Genomic DNA, 14,735 nt, shown 5'->3' with positions numbered 1-14,735 from the left:
AGCCTTGTGGATTCTACCCCCATCATATATCCCATGTATATATCCATTTTGTTTTTTTCCCACTGCATGTATACTGCCTTAATTTAGGATTTCTTGGGGTGGAGTCAAGATGGCGGAGTAGAAATAGGATTTCCACAGGGCTCTGGCTCCCACCTCTTCCAATTCATGTAAAAATGACTGTGAACAAACTTTGGAGCTATAGAACCCACAAAATGATACAGAGAAGCTAACCTTCTGCTGAGGACAGCCTGGCAGGCTGGCAGGAATCGGTAGGAATCAGCGACCAGCGCAGTGCTCTGGGAGCCGACCCCAGCCCCGCTGGAGCCCCAGCCCCTCTTGAGCCAGAGGTCTTAGCCCCAGGGTGGCCTGACCAACTACTGGCTGGAAGGACTTCAGATCACCAGCAGCTGTGGTGGTTTCCAGAATTATTAAGCCATAGATGCTAAGGACAAAGTGAGAGGTCAGTGTAATGTGGACTTTGGGATCCAGTAGTTTGGGAGTGCAGTCTGCCTTTATCCCCTGGAGGGAGAAGCCACTGAGGCACTGCAACCACCACCATGTGGAAGCTTCAGCTCCTGTCCAGCAGATTGTAGGGGGACCAAGCGACCAGTCTGAGGGGTAATAGCTCTTGCTTTAACTTGCTTGGATCTGGATTGTGATCGAGAGTGGAGGTCTTGGAGTGTGTGACCAGCTTGTTAGAGTGTGGGAGGCTTCAGAGAGGGCACCCAACTAATACCTTTGGCAGCTGAGAAAACCCCAGCATTTGGTAGGAAGCTCCCCTTTCTGGTAGCAGAGTCCTACTGTGGCAGAAAGCTCAAAAGTCAAGTAATTGAGTGGCAACATGAGCAAACAGAGCAACCTAAATTTGCACTCCTATTTTGGGGACAAAAAGGATCAAAGCATGGAACATGAGGAAGACAGCAAAGTCAGAAATCCTGCACCAAAAGCTTCCAAGAAAAATATGAGCTGGTTACAGGCCATAGAGGAGCTTAAGAAGGATTTTGAAAACCAAATAAGTGGAGGAAAAATTGGGAAGAGAAATGAGAATTTTGCAAGAAAATTATAAAATGAGAATCAACCTGACTGAAGAAAATAACACCTTAAAAAACAGACTAACTGAAATGGCAAAAGAGGCTCAAAAAGGCAGTGAGGAGAAGAATGCCTTAAAAAGCCTAATTTGCCAGATGGAAAAAGAATCTCAGAAGCTCACTGAAGGGAATCATTCCTTCAGAATTCAATTGGAGCAAATGGAAGCTAGTGACTTTATGAGAAATCAAGATACTATTAAACAGATCTAAACAAATGAAAAAATAGAAGGCAATGTGAAATATCTTATTGGAAAAACCACTGACCTGAGAAATAGATCCAGGAGAGATAATTTAAAAATTGTTGGACTACCTGAAAGCCATGATCAAAAAAAGAACCTAGAAATCATCCTTCAAGAAATTCTCAAGGAAAATTGCTCTGATGTTTTAGAACCAGAGGGCAAAATAGAGGTTGAAAGAATCCACTGATCACCGCCTGGAAAAGGTCCCAAAAAGAAAACTCCTTGGAATGTTATAGCCAGGTTCTGGAATTCGCAGATCAAGAAGAAAATATTACAAGCAGCCAAGAAGAAACAATTTCAGTATTGTGGAAACACAATCAGGATAACACAGAATCTGGCAGCTTCTATATTGAGGGATGGAAGTGCTTGGAATATGATATTCCGGAGGTCAAAGTAGCTGGGATTAAAACCAAGAATCACCTACCCAGCAAAACTGAGTATCATGTTTCAGGGGAAAATATGGTCATTCAGTGGAAGAGAGGACTTTCAAGCATTCTTGATAAAAAAACCAGAGTTGAATAGAAAGTTTGACATTCAGATACAAGAGAAGCATGAGAAGGTACACAGGAAAAAGAAATTATAAGGAACTTATCAAAGTTGAACTATTTATATTCCTATATGGAAAAACCATTTTAACTTACGAAACTTTTCTCTGTATGAGAATAGTTGAAGGGAATAGAAATGTATGTACATACCGTGTTTCCCCGATAATAAGACACTGTCTTATTAATTTTTGGACAGAAAAACACCAGAGGGCTTATTTTCAGGGGAGGGCTTATTTTAATGAACATTCACAGCAATTTTAATAAACAGGTAAATGTGAACAAAAAAATGTACCTTTATTCAATAAGCAAATCACTGGGGAAGAACAGGATGACGCGCTCACTGCTGCAGCTCTGATTGGATGCAGCTCGGAGCGCGGCGTGCGTTTCACGGGGTGGGGGGACGGTGCATACAGAGGGTACCGTAATGTAGCGTGTAGCGCAGGGGATCACCTTCACTACAGTAGCAATCTCAATAGGGCTTATTTTCGGGGGAGGGCTTATTTTAGAGGAATCTTACACAGTAAGGGGAGGGCTTATTTTCAGGATAGGTCTTATCGGGGAAACACAGTATGTCTGCGTGTGTATATATGTATATAAATGTACATGTGTACATATATACGTACATACACGCATATGCCTATATAGAAGGGTTTATGCACATATGAATATATATGTGAATGCATGTATATATGTGTATAGGTATACATAGAGGGCACAGGACTAATTGAATAGGAAGGGATTATACTTAAAAGGTAAAATTAAGAGGTGAGAGAGGAATATAATGAGAGGAGGTGGGGAGAAACAGAAAGGGTTAACGGTTACAATGGAGGGGAAGAACAGGAACACAAAAGGGAATGGGTCAACCTTATTCTCATTGAATTTGGCTTAAGGAGGGAATGACATATACACTAAATGTGGTATTTCACTCTACAGGATAGTAGGGAGGAAGGGGATGATGGAAGGGAGCTCAGGCTGGGGGGTAGGGAAATTGGAAGCAACCACTTTTGAAAAGGGACAGGATCAAAGTAGAGAATAGAACAAGTGGGAGCTTGGATAGGAGGGAGAGAAATATAGTTAGTCTTTTACAATATATCCACTATGAAAATGTTTTACATAGCTACACATGTACAACTTATATTGAATTGCTTATCTTCCCAGTAAGGTTGACAAGCAAGGAAGAGAATGAATCTGGAATTCAAAGTTTTAAAATCAAATGTTTAAATATATATATATATATATATATATATATATATATGTGTGTGTGTGTGTGTACATATATGTTTATAAATATATATATACTATTATTGATATTATTTTACATGTTACTATGATATAAGATATATAGGTCCTGGGGCATAGAGATCCACCGTGCCCTACTGGAATGTGGGAGTGGGTATGGGAGAATATATGGGAGACAGCAGATTGGAGGAGGGGATATCCAGTGGGATTGCTATTTTGGGGTGGTGGATAGGGAGAAAAATGGGGAGAAAATATGTAACTCAAAATCTTGTGGAAATGAATGATGTAAACTAGAAGTTAATAAAACATTTGATAAAAAAAATTTAGGACTTCTTGAACTCTTACTTACACTGTTGTGATAGTGTCCTGATTGGTTTCCTTTCTGTCTGTACCCTCTCCATTCAATTCACTTTTAGCTGCTAACATGCTATTTCTAAAACTCTTATAGAGCCTTCTTTCTAATAGAATAAGTAGAATAGGGATAAAGATGTATTCTGTTTTTTAAGTTAAAAGCCATTTTAATTTTGTAATGTTCTCACACTTACTACTTTGATGAAGACAGATGATCTTTATGAGTCTTGGTCCCTTACGCCTGTTCCAAATCTAAATACCTCAGAATAATGAAAAGATAGAAATTAAGTCTTGAGTTTGTTTTGAAGGCTGATTATCTGGTATTGTGTCCTGTATCTTAGCCTAAACTAGATACTTATTTATAAGATGAACTAAAAATAGCTATCATAGGATCATAATTTTAGAGCTATAAGGGACTTTTGAAGTCATCTAGCCTAATTTTCTTTTTCATTTTATTTTTATCTCAGATTAATAAACACCAAATTTCAGGGGGCATTTGCATCATAGAACAGAAAAATACAGGAAATTACATTGCTTTATTATATTCAGCTTGCTCTTCTTTAATATATTCAACCTGTAGCATTCAAAGGTATCCTCTTTATCAGTCTCTCTTTGTGGCCTTCCTTCTCTTTTCCCCATATTTAAACAGGCTGCATTAGCAACCTCCTCTTCTTTTCCTTGTCTTTTTTTCTTTTGGTTATCCTATCCCTATCCTCTCTTTCTCCTGCCCCTGCCAGGGTGAGAGGGGGAAGCAAAAGAGGAAAAGAAAGATCTTGTAAAAAACATATACACACACACTCATCCTTAGTCAAGCCATCCAAATTCCCATGTTGGCTGTGTATAAAAATAAGTCTCATTCTGCTTCTTGAGTTCACCACTTCTCTTTGAGGTATATAGTGAGCTGGAGCTGCGATGGCAGAGTAATGGGAAGCAGTAGAGAGATCTTGGTCCCTCCTTTTTTTTTTTTTTTTGGAGGGGGGGGGGAAGCCTGGGCAATTGGGGTTAGGTGACTTGCCCAAGGTCACACTGCTAGTAAGTGTTAAGTGTCTGAGGCCGAATTTGAACTTGGGTCCTCCTGACTCCAGGGCTAGTACTCTATTCACTGTGCCACCTAGCCGCCCTGGTCCCTCCTTCTCTGCTAGAAAAAGCTTCCCCAGACATATCTTAGAAAACACACTAGACCAAATCCTTTTGGGGAAAATCTAAGGAAGAAGTAAGCATGAGTTACTTTTTGCCGAAATTATTATGAGACTCACAGAGATACCTGCAGAAACTGAGGACAAGTTCTGACCAGGAGTCCCTGTATAGCATGACCTCTCACTCTGGGAGAGACTGCACCAGAGTGAAAGGAGGTCGCAGACCCATAACAGGATACTGCAAAGAGGAGTAGGTACCAATGAACAGCTCTGTTGCTCACTGCTCAGTTACAGAGATGGAGATAGTAAGCAGTGACATGTCCAGGCAGTCAGGAAACAGCAAGTTCAGCACCAAGCGGCATCTTTGTGACTTGGACCCCACAAGCAGAGCAGGGTTTCGATTTCAATTTTAGCTTTTAGCTTAATCTGAAGCCTGCAGAATAATCAAGGCAGGAATTGCAAACCAAAGGGAAGCCTATAGTTCTGTTCCTTTGAATCAACAGAACTTCCTATCTGGACAGATAGGGTTTGAATTCAAAAGCAATTTCCTATTGCTCTGTCCTAAACCTAGGTCAGGAACATAAAGAACTCAAGTTATGGGGCAGCTCTTAGGCTTTGTCCTGAAGCAGATAACTTTGGGAGCCCTGAAAGTTTTCAGATCTCCAGTCTAAGCTGTCTTTGAAATCCTTGAACAATACAACACCCAGTACCCCTGAAAAGCAGCAACAGGAACATACTAGACCTTCCTTTCAAAAAGTATATAGAGCCTGTCCCTAACATGAAGTCCAAAGTCAGGAAGTTGACTTAGGAAGAAGTTGAGAAAGAAGTTGACAGGAAGTTGAGAAAGAAGAAACAGAAGAATAATTCACCATAAAAGCCTATTATGATAATAGGATGCTCAAAACAAATTCAGAAGATGAGAATGACTCCAAAACATTTATAAGCAAAGACTCAAAGAAAAATAGAGCCTTGGCACAAATTCAGCAAGAGTTTGTGAAGCAAGAGTTAAAAAAGGAAAACATTACAATATTTTATAAGTGAATTGAGAGCTCGAGGAAAAAAAACCTTAAAAGAAATGAGAACTATGGAAGAAAGAATTGGAAAGATAATTAAAGTTATTGATTATTAATTAATTAAAGTTATATTAAATTGGAAAGATAATTAAACACAAGAGGTGCAAAACATTGCCTAAAAACAAAAAAACTTTCTGAAAATTAGAATAGCACAAGTAGAAACCAAGGGTTCCATGAGACAATAAGAAATATTAAAACAATGTCAAAAGACTAAAAAAAAATATGAAAAATGTAAGGTATTTCATAGCAAAAACAAGAAAAATAAAAAAAAACAACCTGAAAAAGGGCTTCAACATTTTTCTGCGGTAGACCAGATGGCTTCTTTCCCGTAGCTGCCCCTCTCATCTTCTCTTCTGCATACTACTCCTGATTGGCTTTCTGAAGTTCTCTCTGTTTCTGAAGATTTGTGTGCATGTTTTTGAGTACTCTGCTTTCTGGAACCCATTCATCCCAGCTAGAGGTCAGGAAGGGGTGGTGTACTGAGGGAGCTCCATCAGGAACAGGAAAAAGGGCTACAGTATCCTCAAATGTCTTCAAAGTTTTTTCAGAGGGCCTGGGCCTCATAGCGCTTTTTTTATTCCAACCACTGTAATGTATAAAGTATTTCACTTGCTTGGCCTTTATGGCAACCTTTACACACTTTGCTTCATAAAGGAGTGGTCCATGAAAACACAACAGGCATTCACCCTCCTAGAATTTGGGCTTCGGCTCCTGCTTCAGCACCATTTATGAACCACTCTCTGCCTCCTGCTTCTCCGCCTCCTGCCTCCATTGTCGTGGTCGACGCCTGTTGGATTTTCTTGATAATATTTATAGAAATGCTGATGATTTGTGTGAGTTTATTTTATATCATAAATATTCCTGAATTTATTTTTTATTAACTTTTACTTGTCTCTTTAGGGTTTTTTGTCCAGAACTTCATATTATTTAAAAAAATCTGTGTTTTCTTTGCCTTTATTTCCTTGGTTTTTTTTTTTTGGTCTGTTTTCTTTTACATATATAGTATTATATTAAGCAGTAGTGATGAGAAGGGACATCTTTGCCTTACCAAGACTGATTATATTAGAAAAGTTTTCAATTTCTCCATTATATATGATGTTCACTCTTCGCATTTTAGATACATACTCCCATCTAAGAAAAAGTTTATTCCCATGTTTTCCAGTGTTCTTAACAAAATATGATATAGTCATGTGGTTTTTATTATTTTTCTTGTTAATATGGTTTATTATTATACTATGCATTTCCTAATATTGAATCAGTCTTTCATTCCTGATATAAATCCAGGCTTGTTGTGATGTATAACCTTTTAAAATACATTATTATAACCTATTTGTTAATGTTTTAGTTAATATTTTTGTATCAATGTTCATTAGGTATTTTGGACTATATCTTTTTTTCCTCTGCTTTATCTCACCCAAGGTTTACTATTAGTGCCATATTTGTATCATAGAGTTTTGAAAAAACCTTTTCTTTTTCTTTCTTTTTTTCTCCTCAAAGAGTTTCTAAATCCATTTAGTTCTGGAGTGTTCCCCCCGCCCCCCCCCCCCCTTATTAATGGTTTGTTTCCTTTTTTAATTGACTTGCCGCAGATCACAGTGATATTAAGGACAGAACCAGGATTTGAACTCTTCTTTTCCAAGTCCAGAACTTTTTTAAATTAACTGGCAAGGCAGAAACTAGGTCATTTTAGATTCTCAGTTATTTGTGAATAGGGCCAATCTTTGCTTTGGTATTAAGTGCACTTGTACCTGATGGTTATGATTTTTCTTTCACCTATACTTTGACTCTTTCTACTGCATGGCAAGTCAAATGAAGGGAAATGGTTTTATGGCAAGTATGTTGTGCTTGGAGTCAGATAACTTTGATTCAAATTTAGACTGTCCATGTGACTTGGGCAAACTTTTTAACTTATCTTCTTTTTTTTTTTCTTTAACGTGTGCACTTTTATTTGAACTGGTCTTAAGTCAGTGTACAGGTAAAGCTCCTCCCCTCCCCCAAGTACTGGCACCAATCTCAAAACTCACAGGGAGACTATAAAAGTCCTCATTCACATCTGTGTTGGGGGCAGGGAAGGAATTTAGGGAGCCATTCCATATGGCTGACAATTAAAAAAAAAAAAAGGAACAAGTATTAAGGCGGAAGATACAAAAAGTTTTTTTTAAGGATTACATAATTTACACTTAAAGCCATACTAGTACCTCCCCCCCCCCCTTTCAGGATCTGTTATATCGCTGCTTGACAGCCTTCACAGAGGCCTGTAACTGTCACAATGCATTAGACAGTATTTGGAATGACTATTAAAAAAAAAAAAACAAATGTACAATCAGAGTCCTGAAGACTCCCTGGAGAATTTTGGGGATGTTTGCCTCCAGCGTACCTAGACTGCTCATCACCTTCACTGTTCCAGTTTTTAAATCCTGAGTCAAGTGCCAAAAAACAAAACACAAAAACAAATAAAACCATGCCAATCTCATCTCTTTTTTTGGGCAATTATTACATCATCATGTCACACCCTTAAAAAAAAAAAAACACAAACAGTCCATTTAGAAGCATTTGCGGTGGACAGTGGAGGGCCCAGATTCATCATACTCCTGCTTGCTGATCTACATCTGCTGGAAGGTGGAAAGAGATGCCAGGATGGAGCCTCCAATTCAGACAGAGTTATTTGCGCTCAGGCGGGGCAATGATCTTGATTTTCATTGTTCTAGGAGCTAGGGCTGTAATCTTCTGCATGTGGTACATGGTGGTACCACCTGACAAAACGGTGTTGGCATACAAATCCTTACGGATGTCAACATCACACTTCATGATTGAGTTGAAGGTAGTTTCGTGGATTCCACAGGATTCCATACCTAAGAAAGATGGTTGGAGGAGAGCTTCTGGGCACCAGAACCTCTCGTTGCCAATGGTGATAACCTGACCATCAGGGAGCTCATAGCTTCATAGCTCTTTTCCAGAGAGGAGCTGGATGCAGTGGTGGCCATCTCCTGCTCAAAGTCTAGGGTGACATAACACAGCTTCTCCTTGATGTCACGCACTATTTCCCTCTCAGCTGTGGTGAAACTATACCCTCTCTCGGTCAGGAACTTCATGAGGTAGTCCGTCAGATCACAGCCAGCCAGATCCAGACGGAGGATGGCGTGGGGAAGGGCATAACCTTCATAGATGGGCACAGTGTGGGTCACACCATCACCGGAGTCCATCACAATACCAGTGGTACGACCAGAGGCATACAGGGACAGCACAGTCTGGATGGCAACGTACATGGCAGAAGTATTGAAGCTCTCAAACATAATCTGAGTCATCTTTTCTCTGTTGGCTTTGGGGTTCAGGGAGGCTTCTGTGAGCAGCACAGGGTGCTCTTCAGGGGCCACAGGGAGCTCGTTGTAGAAAGTATGATGCCAGATCTTCTCCATGTCATCCCAGTTGGTGAAATACCATGCTCAGTGGGGTACTTCAGGGTCAGAATACCTCTCTTGCTCTGGGCCTCATCCCCCACATAGCTGTCTTTCTGGCCCATACCCACCATCACACCCTGATGTCTGGGGTGCCCAACAATAGAAGGGAAGACAGCCCGAGGAGCATCGTCTCCTGCAGAGCCAGCTTTGCACATTCCAGAGCCATTGTCAACAACGAGATCAGCAATATCATCATCCATGGCGAACTTTGAAGTGGCACGTTTAAACCCTTAAGAGAAGAGAGGAGGTGGTGCCACACCTGGAGGCAGGGGAGGCAAGTGCACGCTGCGTGGAAGAGCTCACAGCTCAACTTATCTTCTTATGTGTAAGATGAGATAATTTTTTCCAGCTCCAAATCTATGCTTCTGTAGATTATATAAGCATGGATCAATGGAAGAGAGGTAATTAGGAGGCAGGGTCTTTAGTAAGAGGTTGTTAAGAATGAATCTGCAGATTGGGGGATTTAGCATAATATGGGATTTTTCAAAAGGAGGGGACATCAGAGATCAATTAATCTTTATGGCTTAGGAAACGGAATCTTAGAAAGGTTAAATGACTTTTCTGGGGACTCTGAAAAGTGAGAGAGTGGATAATAATGACACAAGAAGGAGAAAACATAGGAATGTATAAGGGAAAGAAATGTATAATAGGCAGTGGGGATATTCAGAGGTTTCTTCTGTTCTGTTAAGTTTCTACTTTTAATTTGAATAAATTTTTATGATTCAGATTCATATTTTTCTTGAATTAATGACTGCACTAACAGCTAAATAATTTGATGATTGATTCTTTTTTTTACTGAGATATAAACAATGTTTTTGGCTATTAAAAAAAAGCTTTTTCTTTGCCATTTATTTAGATTTTTTAGTTCTGTGTTCACGTTTTAGTGTTTGGTGGATCACAGTTTTAGATGGGGTGTGAGGAGAATCACATTCCCTAAATGTACCTATTTTCTTGAAAGCAACAGATTGCAGAATTTTCCTTTCTTATCCAATTTATCTTTTTTTTTTGATTTTATTGAATTTTTTATTTATTCACATTTAAATTATGAGAGGTTTATAGTTTCCTCTATTTGCCTCAAATACTGTTTTTTCAAGTTACGATTTTTCTTCCTCTTTCACTGTAAACACAGTATTCTATTTCTTCATTCACTTTAGCTTAGTCTTTTAAAGTTGCCCTATTCTCACTGATTCTCTTCCCCTCCCTCTTGATGCTTTCTTCTCTGTTACCCTTTCCCTTTGGAGTTTTGCTTATTCCTTTTTTTCTCCTGCTTTTTATCTGGTTATTTAATTTTTTTCCATCTTTTTCCCCCCTTTCACTCAGATAAACTCCTCCTTCCTTTCCTCCCCTACAACTAGTCCTGTTCATTAGTTTTCAAAAATTTTTTCATGACCCTTTTTTTTTTTCCTATTCTCTACCCTCTTTTGCTAGTTCACAACTCCTATAATTATCCAGTTGCTTTCTATTTTCTCTGTTTCTTATGAAATAAAATTTCCTAGGTATCTGTTCTAGAAGTTTCTCTCACTGTCCTCTAGAGCTAGCCTTTCACATTTCTCTTTTCCATTGAGCCTCATTCCCAGAACAATGCCACTTATTGCAAGTGTCATATCACTGCCCCATTTTAGGACCCCTCCTCCACCAATTCCATGACTATGCAGCCCACCACTGATTTGTAGACCTCTGCTGGTAACCTTTATTTTCCTCTTTGTCTCAACATTTCTATTCCCTGGGTCTTTGCTTTCCCACTCCCTAAGGTGCCAGTTGTCCCAGAGGTTCCAACTCTCCTCACCCCCAAGGTAGGAGGAGAAGGGTCTTTTCAAGTGCCATATCTTTCAGACAGAATCCAGCACAAGATCCTCATCTTTCACAGAACATCTCTCTTCACCCATAGGAACATTCATTAGTGGAGCTTCCTCCCACCAACAAAGCAGGATTTCTGTCCTTTCCAATTTTCCTCTTCACCTTTTCTCCTGTAGGTTCTGCTTTTGCTGAGAGACCACATGGGTCACTTTCCCTTCATTACTGGTCCTAGATTTTCCCCGGACATACATTCTCCTATTCTCCTCTCCCTCCCTTAATGCACCCCCTCCAATTTTGTAATATAGTCTCACAAAAAACACCCCAAAAATCATTGATTTGCTTGTAGGGACGGCCAGGCCATCTTCTTCACTTTTACTTCCATCTGACTCGTGCCTGTCTCTTTGTGTACAGTTAGAAAGAAGTGTCTTATTGGTCTCTCCACTGACACTTGCTTTTCTTCAGTGTTACATTCATTCACTCCTCTTGCATTTCTTTCTTTGAGGTGTTTGAAAAGCAAACAATTTCTTCATTTCTGGCTTTCTTTTTAAGAATATTTCAAATGCCTCTTAATTATTAAATATCCATTATTTTTTCATTTTGTTAAGCTCATATTTGCAGGGTGGGTCATCCCAGGTTACATCCTGAGTTTCGTTATTCTGTTCCTTCCTACAGTTTCAGGTGACTGCAGAATCATCTTGTGTCATTTGAATTTCCTTTCTTTGTATTTTAATGTCTTTCTCCTGGTCACTTAACAGAAATTATTTGTGAATTAATAGAATTGTTAAATTTAACTGCTATTTGTCTTTGAGTTTTCAGCCTTAGGGTTTTTTTTTTTTCTGGAGGCGATTTGTGAATTCTTTCAATTGATATTTCATTTTCTATGTTCAGAAGTTCTGGGCAGTTCTCATGTATTATTTCTTTAATTATGGTTTTTAGAGGTCATGAGGATTAGAGTAAATATCTAGTCCTCCATCTTGTTGGGCATGTCTGTTTTCCAAATGATCACACATGTCTTATCATACTGCTTCTGCCAGAGTAGACATGACATGAGAGCATATCAGCATTGACTTATTTTCTTTTTCTTTGCACTTAGACACTCCTGTATCTATCAGTACAGCACTGTGAACCACAGAATCTTACTTTCAGAACTTCATCTGAGGCAAGTGGTTGACCAGAGGTAGGGGGCACAAATTTCATCTTTTCTTCCCTAAGATCAAGGTGTCCAAACATGGTTATACTCTATTCCCTCCACTAGACTATAAGAATTCCTTAGAATAATTTAAGCTTCTTTTGGGCAGTGACTTGTTTAAGTCTTTCAGACTTCTTTTTTAAATTTTTTTGCTTTTTGGAGGGCAATTGGGGTTAAGTGACTTGCCCAAAGTCACACGGCTAGTAATTGTGTCAAGTGTCTGAAGTTGGATTTGAACACAGTTCCTTCTGACTCCAGGGCCAGTGCTGTAGTCACTGCGCCACCTAGCCGCTCCAAGTCTTTCAGACTTCTAGGGAGCCTTTAATCAGCCCTTGATCTAGTCTCTGTCCTTTTTGGCTTTTGTCTTTTCCCCAGAGTGTTCCCTAGGAATACCAAGGCCTTTCTCAGATAGAACCCATCTCCAAAGGGTATATCCTTCCTCTTGCAGGATTCCTGCAGGCCATACCTTTGCCTGATCTTGTCTTCTGCATCTGGCTTCCTGTGCCTCACAGCACACAATCTTCCATGAAGTTGAACAATGAGCACTGAGCAAAAGCCTTGAGCACTTTGTGCCTGACTCCCACAAGGTGCTTCTGTTTAGCCATTATTAATCTACCTGTACTAATTCCTCAGCAATGAGATTACTCCCTCTCCCTTTTACTTTTCCCATCCCAGTGATTCTGAACACCTAGCTCTTGTTTTATGAGCCCCATTCCCCATCCCCATTTACTTACTCCCTTACTTGTTATAGCTTTTTGCCCTACTCCACACCAATCCTCCCCTCCTCTAGATATATTCTCCCTTCCCACTTTGTTATCTGGATTGCCCACTCCATAGTTAACATACTTGTTTTCATCTTTAACATTTTCATTTCCCATTCTGTCCCTATTCTGCTCTTACTATGATCTGACTCTATCCTGATGATGTAGTCTCCCGGTCATACTTTCCAGTACCTGTTATAGTTTCACTTATACATCTTAATTAAATCACTGTTCATGATGACAGAGTAAGAATACTCCTTGTTTCCCATTGCCATTTCCAGACTCTTTTATAACCACTATCACTATATAACATGCAGTTCATATTTATCACTCACATAGTTAAGATTCTGGTAGCTAATATCTTAAACTCAACATATCCAGAACAGAATACTCCCAGGTGTTTAGAATTGCAAGTGTCATCCTCAACTCCTTATTTTTACCTATCCCACATATCCAGTCTATGGCCAATTACTTTTAATAGCCTTCTGAATAGTCTCCCTGACTCAAGTCTTTGCTACTCTGATAGATCTACTCAGCTGCCAAAGTGATCTTCCTAAATTACTGGTCTGACAATGTCCCTCCTCTAATCAATAAATTCTAGTGACTCTCACATGCTTCCAGAATAAAATATAAAATCCTCTATTTGACTTTTAAAACTTTTGAAAAATTGACCACTTTATATTTTTCCAGTCTTAAACTTTACCTCCATAGACTCCACATTCCAGCAACACTGGCCTTCTTACTTGTATCCCTTGGATACAGCCTTCCATCTCCTGATTTTTTGCCTTTTCACTAGTTGGCAAACTACTAGCCTTTTCACTCCCTAAGGCCTATCATATTCTCATTCTCTTTCTCGCTTTCCCCCCACCCTAAGATACTGTCTTCTCTTTGGAATTTCTTCCCATTTACAATGTATATGTCTTTAAGGCACATTACTCTTTGCATTTTGTTTTCTTCATAGAACATGTTTCTTAAGGGTAGTGACTATGATGCCATTTGAAACACACCGGCCTTTTTTAAAGCCTATTTTTTCAGACCTAAATTTCAAGAAAACAAATGAAAACTGTGCAGGGCAAAAAGTAAGTTGTCACAACTTTTTAAAAAAGAAAATAATAAATCAATAATAAATTGAAATTAAAAATTAAAAAAAATCGAGGCCATAAATCTCCAAATATCTTACAAAATATGAATGACTAAAATTATATTCCTATGGACAGAGCACCCACTTTTAAGGAGGGGAACCACATTTAGTTAGGGAAGGAGAAGAAGGCTCGAGTTGACAGGTTGAGTCCCCATAGGGTAGCTTCTATTAAACTCAGATAACATGATTAACAGTTAATAGAAAACATTCTCCTAAAACCTTGTTCACTCCTTCCTGCAAATACACATAGCATCAATGGGTGGAATAAACTTAAACTTACACCAAAGCAGTACTGAGGCCCACATGTAAGAAATATGTGTGGCAAAGTTTTAACTCACAGCACCTGCTCTTGACTTCCTCCCCTCTGTATGGAGACCTCATGGAGAACCCTTTAACCCTTTGTTGTTGTTGGTCCTTTGTTCTCAAACCAATAACCATTTCTTTTTTTTTTCTCTTTTATTTTTATTTGTTAGTTTATATCATTAATTTCCACAAGATTTTGAGTTACAAATTTTCTCCCCATTTTTCCCCTACCCACCACCCCAAAAGAGTGATCCCATTGAATATCCCCTCCCCCAATCTGTTCTCTCCCATATCTTCTTCCATCCTCCCTCTGACTTTCCAGTAGGGCATGGTGGATCTCTCTGCCCCTGTGCCTGTATATCTTATTTCCCAGTTGCATGTAAAGTAATAGTAATGATTATGTATGTATGTGTGT

The 14,735-nt window shown here is 39.2% G+C and overlaps 1 pseudogene; it reads right to left on the bottom strand.

Moving 5' to 3' along the window:
• Window positions 1-8,214: 8,214 nt before the first annotated feature.
• On the bottom strand, window positions 8,215-9,329 carry LOC138175910 (actin, cytoplasmic 1 pseudogene; annotated as a pseudogene).
• Window positions 9,330-14,735: the final 5,406 nt, after the last annotated feature.

This window comes from Petaurus breviceps, unplaced genomic scaffold (assembly GCF_028583685.1).
Source record: "Petaurus breviceps papuanus isolate PSGF00001 unplaced genomic scaffold, PetGlider_PUasm1.0 79, whole genome shotgun sequence".
NCBI lineage: Eukaryota > Metazoa > Chordata > Mammalia > Diprotodontia > Petauridae > Petaurus > Petaurus breviceps.
Note: the sequence above shows the minus strand (reverse complement) of the source record. Positions and strands in the feature narration are given on the sequence as shown.